This window comes from Cupressus sempervirens, chromosome 5 (genome assembly GCF_028749045.1).
Source record: "Cupressus sempervirens isolate cs-2001-9-10 chromosome 5, ASM2874904v1, whole genome shotgun sequence".
In the NCBI taxonomy this organism is placed as follows: domain Eukaryota; kingdom Viridiplantae; phylum Streptophyta; class Pinopsida; order Cupressales; family Cupressaceae; genus Cupressus; species Cupressus sempervirens.
The window spans coordinates 52,843,105-52,855,231 of record NC_143122.1 but is presented as its reverse complement, the minus strand read 5'-3'; positions in this window follow the sequence as shown (position 1 = coordinate 52,855,231).

Genomic DNA, 12,127 nt, shown 5'->3' with positions numbered 1-12,127 from the left:
TACAATAAGGCCAAATGTCATATGAGTGTGACTTGTACCCGTGAAGTCTTCAAGAATGAGAGTTGCTAGTTCTTTGATAACTTCAAACAATTGTTCCAATTGCCTCCTAGAAATATTTTCTTATTGGAAATGAAATGGAAAAAATGGTAAATTGTGAAAGTTTAATATGTAAGGGAGGAGGCATAAGAGAGAATATTTTAGTCTAAAAGATAGCAAGTTGCATCATTCAATTTTGTAATTATTTTATAGCTTGTTTTGGGAGTAAATAAAAGTATCAAAATAGAAAAAAAAAAATATCACTTGAAATTATGATAAGCTATTAGACATATATTATGTGAGATTTGATTATTCATAAAATAATCTTAAAATGTTTCTTCATTTTTGGTGCTTAAGAAAATAGATTTTAGATTGTCTATTGCAAGTTGAAAGATTTGACTAATAGTGAGCATAAAGATCTGGATATAAGATAGATATAGAGTTGATTTAATAAAGATCATGGGATTTTTTATGCATATAATAAATCATTTCAAAGGCATAAATTAAAGATAAACAAATAGATAGAATATAATTTAAATTTAATTTAAAAACTTACCATTGTAATAAATATAAGTGTAAAAATTGAAACGTAATGTTAGAAAGTGGTACACTTGATATTCTAATAGAATAGGGTAAATTTATTGTCCATAATGTGAATAGTAGGTTAATGTTTATTTTGATAAGAACTTAAAAAGGCCATAAAGCTATGCTAGTTTCTAAGCATCTTTTACTAAATTGATTTGGATTTGTAACTTGCCTTGCAAAGTAGGAGTCTTGTAAACAAATAAAGGTTGCAGATATGTTACAAGTATAGATGGAACATGTATTACAAGGTCACCTCCTTGTGTTTAAGAAAACTTCATCCGTTCAAGTCATTCATCATTTTTAGATGGTGTGAGCATTGAACTATCTTTAGGTTGCATGCCTTCTAGTTCTCTACAAACTGCAAACTTTTAAAAGAACAATCCAATGAAATGATTCTTTTGTAAACCTAAACCAAATAAATAGAACAAGAAATGCACAATGAATTTAGACCTGGTTACAATAGAGAAGAGGCTTTTTGAAAAATATAAATGATAGGATAAGTTACTAAGAGGGAAAGGGTTAATCAGTAATTTATAAAACTTAATACTTAATTACCAGTTAATCCTTCATTATGATCATGCATAAGAAGCCGAAAGCAATAAAACATTCATAATACTTTGACACACAATATGGTGACCTAGAAACCTTCCAAATAGAAAATAAAATTGGGGTGGGGATGATACCCACAAGCTTTAGTACTACAATATAAAGTTTGCCTATAAAGGATTTATAAACATACAATGAAATATGCACTCGATAAAGAGAATTACAAAAGATTGTTAAGTCTACCTTGTGAAAGGATTTAATTGATCTACTTATTAGGATGAAACATTGACTGATCTTTGATCTACAACTTGGTTTGTTGAGTGAGATTCCTTTGACTATAATGATCACCTTCCTATGAGAGATAAATCTTTGTTGCTCCTTATACTATTGTAGCCTTTGTATTTCACAGTTTTTCTTTTCTCTTCTAGTTATATTCCATACATACATCATATGGGATGTGATACAATATGTTACATATATACCAATCCAATTTACAAATCAAAAAAGTCAGCTACAATACAAGTTTACACAAAATACACAAAGTTAGCTCAACTATAGGAACTTAGGTTTTGAAGACTAGCTCGATGAGGTTCTGATACTTGACATCTAATGTCAATTCTTGACATCATCATGCATTTGGTACACATAGAAGCTCAGTCCATGTTGATCACTTCCAAGTAGTGTAAACTCAATTTGCATTGGTGACTTGGTGAATACTAGAAAACTCGTCATATAAACTAAATAACTTGATTCACACTACATAGCTCGGTCAATGCTATCACAATGAGCTTGGTGTAAATTGAATCACTTGGTTAACACTGAATGGCTTGGTCAACACTAAGTGTCTTGGTCAACACTGGATTGACATCACTATAACTATGAACTTGATAAGCACTACACAACTTAGTTTGCACTAAGGATCTCAATAAACCTTATGTAGCTTAGTTTACACTACTGATCACCATCATGGTAGAAACTACTTAGCGCAAACTAAATACTATCCCTTGAACTCGGTAGAAATTATATAACTCGGTAGAGTCTAAAATGTTTGGTTAACTATATTAACTATACAATATGTTTGGTATATACTTACAATCTGAATAAGTGTGTATCATTAATAACAAACCTAATTGTAATGTCAACAATCTCCTCCTTTGGCATTAGTGACAAAAACACTTATCAGTAAAAAATGAATACTCAAAAATTTCAAAATACTTTTTATTCTTCACCTTGTGTCTCCAACTTGGTTGAGTACTCTTTTTTTTGGATTTTTTAAAATTTCTTTTGTAAAAGATTTTTCTATACATATATGATATGATACTACTCCCCCATACATATATATACAATATACTTTACATCTTCTCATCTTCACATATGCTATATACATTTTCTCCTTCTTATATTATAACTTCTCCCCTTTAGAATATACATCTTCTCCCCCTTTTTGACATTAATGCCAAAGATGTATGCTATATACTATACAATAATGCCAAATATGAAAATAAATCTAAATGTACCTTTAGGATTAGCACCATTATCTTGTTCAAATTTTCTTGCAACACTTGCATGTGTGCAATGCAACTTGAACTTTTGCTAAAAGTTCTATCATATGATCTATAATTGAGAAGTTGTTATCATGGATGAGGGTTTTAGCATGTGCAATATGTTTCTACAATGTATCCATGTTTGGGAGAATCATGGTTTAAATGTCTACCGGTGTAGCTCTTATTTTGGCTTCTTCTCTTAGCAATTCTGCTTGCATATCAATTAAGAATTTGATCTTTGTGTAGTGGGTAGAGCTGTAACTCAGGTCAAGTTGCAACTATTGTGCACTTGTCTTTAGATCTTCATCAATATTTGAAAGCTAATCTTTAATTTCCTTGGTGAAAATTGAAGTATCACAAAGTTTACCAAATAATGAAATCACATTGTTGCAAGAGGTCTCTAATGAGCCTAAACTAATAGATAGATCTACTTGATGAATAATAATGTGTTGTGCTACTAGCTCCAAAACTTTATTCTCAAACTTCTTCTCAGCTCTCTACAATAGTTTCTCCTGTCCATTCAAATATTTGTTAAATTTCTAGACTACCTCTGTTAGTTGAGCCAAAATTGGTTGAGAAATGTCAACCTCTATGTTGAGTGCTTCTACTAGAATATTCTTTGCATCTTCAAGCACTTGAAATTCCTTATTTCTTTAATCTCTAAGCCATTGCTACTTAGCTTTATTTTGAAGAAGTTCTACAAATATATGCATCTGATCAAGATTAAGATTAGATATATCCCAATTCAAAATAACAATCTCCTCATCAAGATCAATTTCTTCTTCCTTCTTGCCTTTACTCAATTTTTTTTTGCTCAGATGAAGCTTGGTCTCAACTATCCTTGCACTTATTATTTTCATGCTCAAAATGGAAACAATGGTAGAAATAGTAGGACTGGCTGAAAAATTAGATACTGAATGTATTGATGAAATACCTTGTGTAACCAAAATTTATGGAGAGGGAAGTGTTGACTACTCGGTAGATGAAGTACTTGTCACTTCTATCAATGAAGTACTAAGCTGAACAAGTGCAAAAATTTATTGAGTGCTTGTACTTACAATGTTTGACACAATCAATCCTATAGTAGCTTTCTCTAGACTTGATGTTTTTAATGTTTCTCTTAGAGAATGAGGAAGTGAGGCTATGACCACTACTGCAATCTTTTTTGGGTCAGTCTCCTCAATGTTTTGAACTTCAAGTAAGTCTTCCTCAATAGCTTCCTATTCCTATTCCTATTTCTCATCATATATGTTATCATAATGTGTTACATCTTCATCATTACTTTCCTCTTCCTTATCTTGTTCACCATCATCTTCATCCTTATCACTAACATTAACAAAAAAATCACTCTACTTGTGAAGAATGTAAATGTTTTTCCATGTGTTGGTGACATTTCTTACCACATGTTCAATGTAGTTCATCAATATAAGAAAAGTTTTGAATCTCAAGGTAAGTTTTTCTTCATTCTTATTTAAGGATTCTTTCACCTCCTTTCCATTCAAGCTCGACATTAGTTGCCTCACCTTCTGCTCATATATGTCTTTTGAATTTTTCATAGCATTATCTCATCTTGGCTTGACCTTCTCCATCAAATCACTTTGAATCTGCTAACCAAGCTGGTATGGGGAATACTTCCATTTACCCATCTTAGACATTATCATGTCTTCTATTTTCTTCTACTCCTCTATAGTCCTAGTCTCATACTTTAGTGATCTAAAGCTTGTTATGTTGAATCTTGAATCTATTTCTTTTAATCTTTCCTGAAAGGTGGGTGGAGGTTGTTTAAAGATCACATTTCCTCCTTCTTTATCAAGTTTCTTCCTAGATGTCGTCCTTGTGGATACAATAGTAGATGGTTTGGTAGGTTTGGTTATAATAACCTTAAATTTCTTCATTATAGGATCTTCTTCTTCTAACTTCTCTTTATCCTTTACTTCATCATCCTCAATGTCATCACCTTTACCTTCAGTCAATAGAGAGTGGAGCTAGTTTTCAATTTTTCTATCCTCTTCTTCCCTTTTTCAACCATCTAAGGGAGTTTTATTTCAAGTTCTATTCTATCCTTTTCTTCATCATAGGTGCCAAATTATGTAGCTATTGGGTCAATAGGCTCATTAATTAGTGCTTCAATGATGCCCTTGGTTTCATCAATGTTAACCTCATAACCTAGAGCCTTAACCCATGCAATTCTTTATTGGAATAATTTAGAATAATTGAGAGGGGGGGGGGGGGTTGAATTAGTTATCCAAGGTCTAGATGTATAAATAAAACTTTTCACAGCTTAGTGAACCCATAAAACATTTATACTCATGCATGCATCCATAAGATTATGCAATCACTTAAACTTGTAGGTTACCGTCAAATCAATTTGCAGAAATGTAAACATGAAACATAATAGATTCATAAAAAAAATTGACACAATGATTTATGTGGAAACCCAATTTTGAAAAAACCACTAGTAACAAGCTACTCTTTCACTCTTTTGAAGTGATGCCCTATGAAAGGCCAACCAAATTAAAGGTTACAATACACACTATTAAATGTGAATTTGTTAAAGGATATCAATCACCCTATTAGAAGTGATCCTTGTTAGAGGACTTTAGACCATTCACTTAGAATGTCACCCAGTTAAAGGATTTACAAATGACTATTAGGTCAACCTTAATCCAAAGGATTTACCCTAGACTGATAGAATTGTTAGAAGGTAATAGTAAGGCTTGATTTGATACAATTTACAACTCCTTTTGCAAATTAAAAATCACTATTTAGTCCTCAAATTTCTTAGCCTTCATACTTTGCAGCATCGATTGCTTGTTCACCCTCCAAGCAGTTATCTCCTTAAGCCTTCTTCCTTAACATGCAATTGTAGACTCTTCTCTTAGGTCACTTGATGAAGAAAAACCCTTGACTCCTTGTCTTCCTTAGGTTCTCGCACATGACAACCTTACTTCATGACTAGCCATTCTTATAAATAGGGAATTAAGATATTTTATCGCTCATTCTCTATCATCTAATTTTGGGTTAGGATGGATTAGGTAGGATACAATGTATCTACCCCACATTTCATATCTCTTCTAGAAACTTCTCTTAGAATCCACTTTGAATTTTTCTAAAAATGGTTTACCTTGAATTCTATGCCACCAGCTGATCAACCTTATCTTCCACCTGGTTCACACAAAAAACAAACTTGTTAGCTTAGATTCATTGAATTCATGATCTTTTAAATAATGCAATAGATCAACATTATCTAGCTTCTAATTCTTGGCACATACTAAATTTCTCTACATCCATTGCAAAATTACTTGGTGCAAACTAAAGTTTATTGGTGCTTGACATCAACTAATTTTACTTAGCATCCATTATTCTACTTGGCATACACTAGAATGAACTTTTACTTGGCTCCAGCTAATTTTCTCGTTGGCTCACACTGAATTTTCTTGGTACCTACTATCCACTCTGTCAAGCTTGGTAGATAAACTTTGTGTAATTTGTTCTTCTAAACTTTCTTAGTGTAACTAGCCTTTGTAACCTTAAGTATATTATCAATACATCATGTCATCACTATCTTAGCTAATTCTTGTACTTCATTACATAATCATAACTCAACCATTCCTCTAGGTACTATTGTTACATCTTTTGATCAAATCATCTTTATCAATCAAATAAGTGATAGTACTTAAATCATATGAGCAATTGTCTTACCAAAAAATAGTAGGTTTGACATCAGTGACAAAATAATGATTGAAACACATAGTCCTCTTCAAAAATCTCCCTCAAAAATGATCATTTCAATTTGATCTCAATAATCTCCCTCTTTTGCATTGATGGTAAACCAAATTGACCAACCAAATCAACCAAATGGAAAACACATTATTTAACCAAATTGACTAGGTTAAAATAGTAAGACAATACCAAAAAGAAAATAATTCCTTCTATTGAAATCTCTCCCTCTATCAACAACTTCCATCTTCTAATTAGGTAACAAACTCTTTCTTATAACTCCCTTCAAGTTTCATCTTGTATCTTCCTCTTACTAGGTAGATTCACCCTTTTTAGTGTATCTCCCTCATCATACTTGAGTTCTCCTCTGATTAGCAATATCAACAAATATCTCCCTTGATTAGTAATCATAATGTTGATCATCAATATTATCTCCCTCTTTGACAACAATACCAAAGACTTGTCATCTTTAGACATGTATATATAAACTTTTTAGTTTCTTTAGCTTTCTCCCTTTGTCACCTTGCTTGTGACTGATTTGAAGTTCTAGCTCTTTGATTACTTTAGGAAGCTCCTAAAGTAAGATCCACTACATCATTTTGTAACATATGAACATCAATTTATTTGATGTAGGGCACTCCTTTTCTTACTAAGATAGCCTTTGATAGGGGTATCAACCCTAATTTACCTCTTAGATACTCATGAGCATCCTTAGGTAATGATTTTGTGAAGATATCAGCAATTTTATCTTTTGTGTTGACATATTCCATCTTCACCTCTTTATCTTGATCAACTAATTCTCTCAAGTAATGATACTTTATTGTAATGTGCTTAGTTTCTATGTGCATCATAGGATTCTTTGATATATTGATGGAACTTGTATTATCACAATAAAGTATCATTGGTTATGTGATCTCTTCTTTCATTCCTTTGAGTAGCTATTTGATCCATACAATATTTTTCTAGTTTTATAGCAATAACAACATATTCAACTTCAATAGTAGATTGTGAGGTACAATTTTATTTCTTACTAGTCCATGTAGCTATTCTCTTTCCTAATAAAAATGCTCCTCCACTGGTGCTCTTTCTATTATAAATGTTTCTAGCCCACTCAACATTAGTGTAGGCTCTCAATTCAAAATTTTCATTCTTCTTATAGTATACACTAAACTCTTCTATTCCTTTTAGATATCTCATTATTCTCTTCACAGCCATCAAATGATTCTCCCTAGGATTAGCAAAGAATCTTGCAACTATCTCTATAGCTAATGCAATTTCAAGTCTATTATGTGCTACATATTGCAATTTTCCAATCATAGACCTTTACAATGTTTGATTCACCTCAGTTGAATCATCATTCTTTGACAACTTGTCTCCTATCACCATAGGTGTACTTATTGGTTTGGAATCCACCAATCTAGAAGTTTTCAATATTTTCTTGACATACTTTGACTAAGTGACACACACACACACGCACGCACGCACGCACGCACGCATGCACGCACGCACGCATGCACGCACGCACGCATGCACGCACGCACACACACACACACACACACACACACACACACACACACCCCATATTTCATTTGATATACTTGCAAACCCACAAAGAATTTGATCTCTCCAAACATAGACATTTTAAATTCTTGTTTGTTCTAATTTTCAAAGTCCTTACATAAAGCATCTTGACCTCCAAATATGATATCATCAAAAAATAATTTAGATATAAAAAAAAAAAATTCCTTTCTCTGTCTTCATGTATAGATTGTTGTTATCATTAATCCTTTGAAATCCAATCTTCACAAGATAACTATGAAGTCTCTCATACCATGCTCTTGGAGCTTGTTTCAAACCATATAGAGCTTTGTGTAGTCTACATACCATGTTCTTATTGTTAATATCAACAAAACCTTTTGGCTATTCTATGTAAACTTTTTCTTCTAATATATCATTAAAAAATGCAGATTAAACATCCATCTGATAAAATTTGAAAACTTTTTATGTAGTGTAAGAAAGTAGAGTTCTTACTCCTTCCAATCTAGCAACATGAGTGAATGTCTCTCCATAGTCAATTCTTTCTTCTTGTCAATATCCTTTGCAAACTAGTCTTTCTTTATTCCTTGTGGCTTCACCATTTTCATCTAGCTTTTTTCTGAATACCCACTTGGTGCCAGTCACATTTTTGTCTTTTGGTTTAGGAACTAGACTCCATGTTTTGTTCTTCTCTATTTGTTCAATCTCTTCTTCCATAGCTTTACTCTAGCCAACATCTTCTAATGCATCTCTTACTCATTTGGGTTCCTTCATGCTTAGAAAACATGTATCACTTCTCAATATTTTTCTTTTCATTGGTCTAGCATCTTTATCTCTAATGATTTGAGTAGTAGGATGATGTCTTTTGACATATTTAGACAATCTTGGCTCAACTCTTGTTTCTTCATTTTGTCTTTCAGCTTTTGAATCACTATGTGAACCTATATCAAGTAGTTCAACATCTCTTTCATGTACACTAATCTTAGAATCAAAATGTGCTTCTACTACATTCTATAACCTGGCATCTGAATGTAGCTTAGTTCCTTAATGTAACTTGGCATTCATGAGGTGTGACTTGATAGTCATTGAAACTTGATGTTGGTTTGTAGTTTGATTTACAAAATCTTTTTTAACAAGAATACCTTCATAAAAATATAAAAATGGTTTGTATTCTTCTAGTTCTTTCATAGGTTTAGCCTCATAGACCTCTGTATATTCATCAAAGTTCACATTTACACTTTCCACAACTTTTTTTAGTGTTAGTATTCAAAAACTTATAAGCCTTACATCTTGTAGAATATCATAAGAATATACCTTCTTTACTTTTTGCATCAAGTTTACCATTCCTCAAATCTTTAAGAATGTAACATTTACTTCCAAATACCTTAAAGTATTTTACATCAGGTGAGTATCCATACCATAGTTCAAAATGTGTTGAATGAGTACCTTTCTTGATTTGTACATGGTTCAAGGTATAGACAATTGTACTTACAACTTCTCTCCAATATTTCAAAGCAACATTATTTTCCATCATGAATGTTCTAGCACAATCCATTATAGATCTATTCCTTCTTTCAACAATTCCATTTTGTGGAGGGGTTCTAGGGGTAGATGTCTATCTTTTGATTCCTCTATCATTACAAAACATCTCAAACTCATTTGATGTGAATTCTCCTCCTTTTTCAAATCTCAAACACTTCATACTTTTACTTTTTTCCTTCTAAAATCTTCTTAAGTACCAATTTAACATTTGGAAAGCATCAAATTTTTGTTTCAAAAATATAATTGTCATCAACAAGTAGCATAATGTACTTATCTCCTTTGTAGCTTTGCACATCAATTGGTCCACACAATTCTGTATGAACAATCTCTAGCATTCCTTTATAGGTATAAGTTTTACTCTTAAAATTTGACTTTTTCATTTTGCCTAACTAACATTGTTTGTACATTACATGATTAGGATTTTTTAACTTAGGAAAACCTCTAACTTTCTTCATGTTACTAATACTAACCAAGTTATCAAAATTAACATGACATAATCCATTGTTCCATAGCCATACATCATCAAATTTTACAACAAGACAATTAGCATCCTCTATGTCAAGATAGAATAAATTACTTCTAGTTTGATCACCCTTTCCAATCAATTTCCTATCAGTGTCATGTATCTTAGTGATCTTGTTTTCAAACTCAATCTTACATCCTAAATTATTCAATTGTGACACACTCAAAAAATTATATTTAAGTCCTTCAACATACTAAGCATTGTCACATAAAATCTTAGTTGTGATTTTGATAGAACCTTTTCCTTTTATCAAACATGGTGCATCATAAAAATTTAGGGTAATGAACTTACTTTTGTCTCCAATCATGTGATGTGGACATCCACTGTTAATAATCCATCTATCACTCTTGTTCACACAAGTCACAAGTGTAGTTACCTCATCTTCATTAGATTCTTCCTTTATTGAAACATACACCACTTCATCATTATGTTCATTAGAATCATCCTTTGCTTCCTCTTCAGTAATGTAGCATGACTTTTTGCTTTTGTATCTATAGTCCTTGTTGTCTTCATCCCTTGTACTCTTGCATTTGTCATTTCCTTTGTAGTTCTTCTTCTCTCGACATCTAGAAGCAATATGAACAACCTCATTACAATTGAAACAAATGATAGGTAACTTACCTTTGAACTTGCCTTTACCTTTGTAGAATCTTCTTGCCAGTAGTGCTTCAAGCTGTTCTACATCCTCCTCATCTGTATCACTATCACTAGACACATACTTCTTCTTCTTCTTCTCCTCAGGTTCCTTTAACGATACCTTAGCTTTGAAAGTAGATTCAATCTTTTCAGGTTTTTAATTATCCAAGTTAGATAGCTCAAAAGTAGTGAGTCTACCTACCAAACCTTCAAGTTATAGTTTATTCCATGGAATATATCTCAATTCTTGAATTGCATAAACTCTAATAGAACATATAGGTAACAATGTCCTTAAAATTTTTTTTAGTACAATATCATCATCTATACTACCAGTAGCTCCTCTTATTGCATTAACAACTTCCTTTATGCTTTCAACATATTGAGCAACATTCTCACCTTCTTCCATTCTCATATAATCAAACTTACCTCTGTGACTTTTAGCTTTAGCTCTTAGAACATTTTCATCTCCTAAATAAATAGTGGTTAGGGTATCCCACATTTTCTTTTCACTATCAAGACTTTTGATATAATCAAATTTGGCATAACTTAGGGTAGAGGCAATCTCCAACATTACCTAGTTCTATTCTTTCTTCTTCTTCATTTCTTCAGTAGTTAGGTCTCTACTAGGATCAATATGCTCAACAAAAATGGTAGATCATGCATGATCTCCAAGTCCTCCAAGGTGTACCTTCATCAAAATTTTCAATGCAAGAAAGTTATCTCTATTTAGCTTGGGTAATTCTCTTTTTGACATCTTGATCTTTGTGCTTCTAGTACCTTCAAACTAGTCCTCTTAAGTAGATGACTTTGATACCAATTATTGGAATACTTTAGAATAAGTGGGGGAGGGGGGAGAATCAATTATCTAAGGTCCAAAATGTATAAATAAAACTTTTCATAGCTTAGTGAAGCCATAAAACATTTATACTCATGCATGCATCCATAAGATTATGCAATCACTTAAAACTTGTAAGTTACTATCAAATCAACTTACAAAAATGTAAATATGAAACATAATAGGTTCATCAATACACTTGACATAATAATTTACGTGGAAACCTAATTTGAAAAAAATCACCTATAACATGTTATTCTTTCCACTCTTCTAAAGTGATTCCTTGTGAAAGGCCAACCCTATTAAAAGTTACAATACACATTATTAAATATGACCCTATTAAAGTATTTCAATCATCCTATTAGAAGTGAGCCTTGTTAGAAGACTTTAGACCATTCACTTGGAATTTCACCCTATTTAAGGATTTAAAAATGATAATTAGGTCAACCTTAATCCAAAGGATTTTCCCTAGACTAATGTGATTGTTAGAGAGTAATAGTAAGGCTTGATCTGATACAACTTAGAACTTCTTTTGCAGATTATAGTTCACTATTGATTCCTTAATTTTGCTTGGCCTTCATACTTTGCAACTCTAATAGCTTGTTCACCCTTTAAGCATTCATC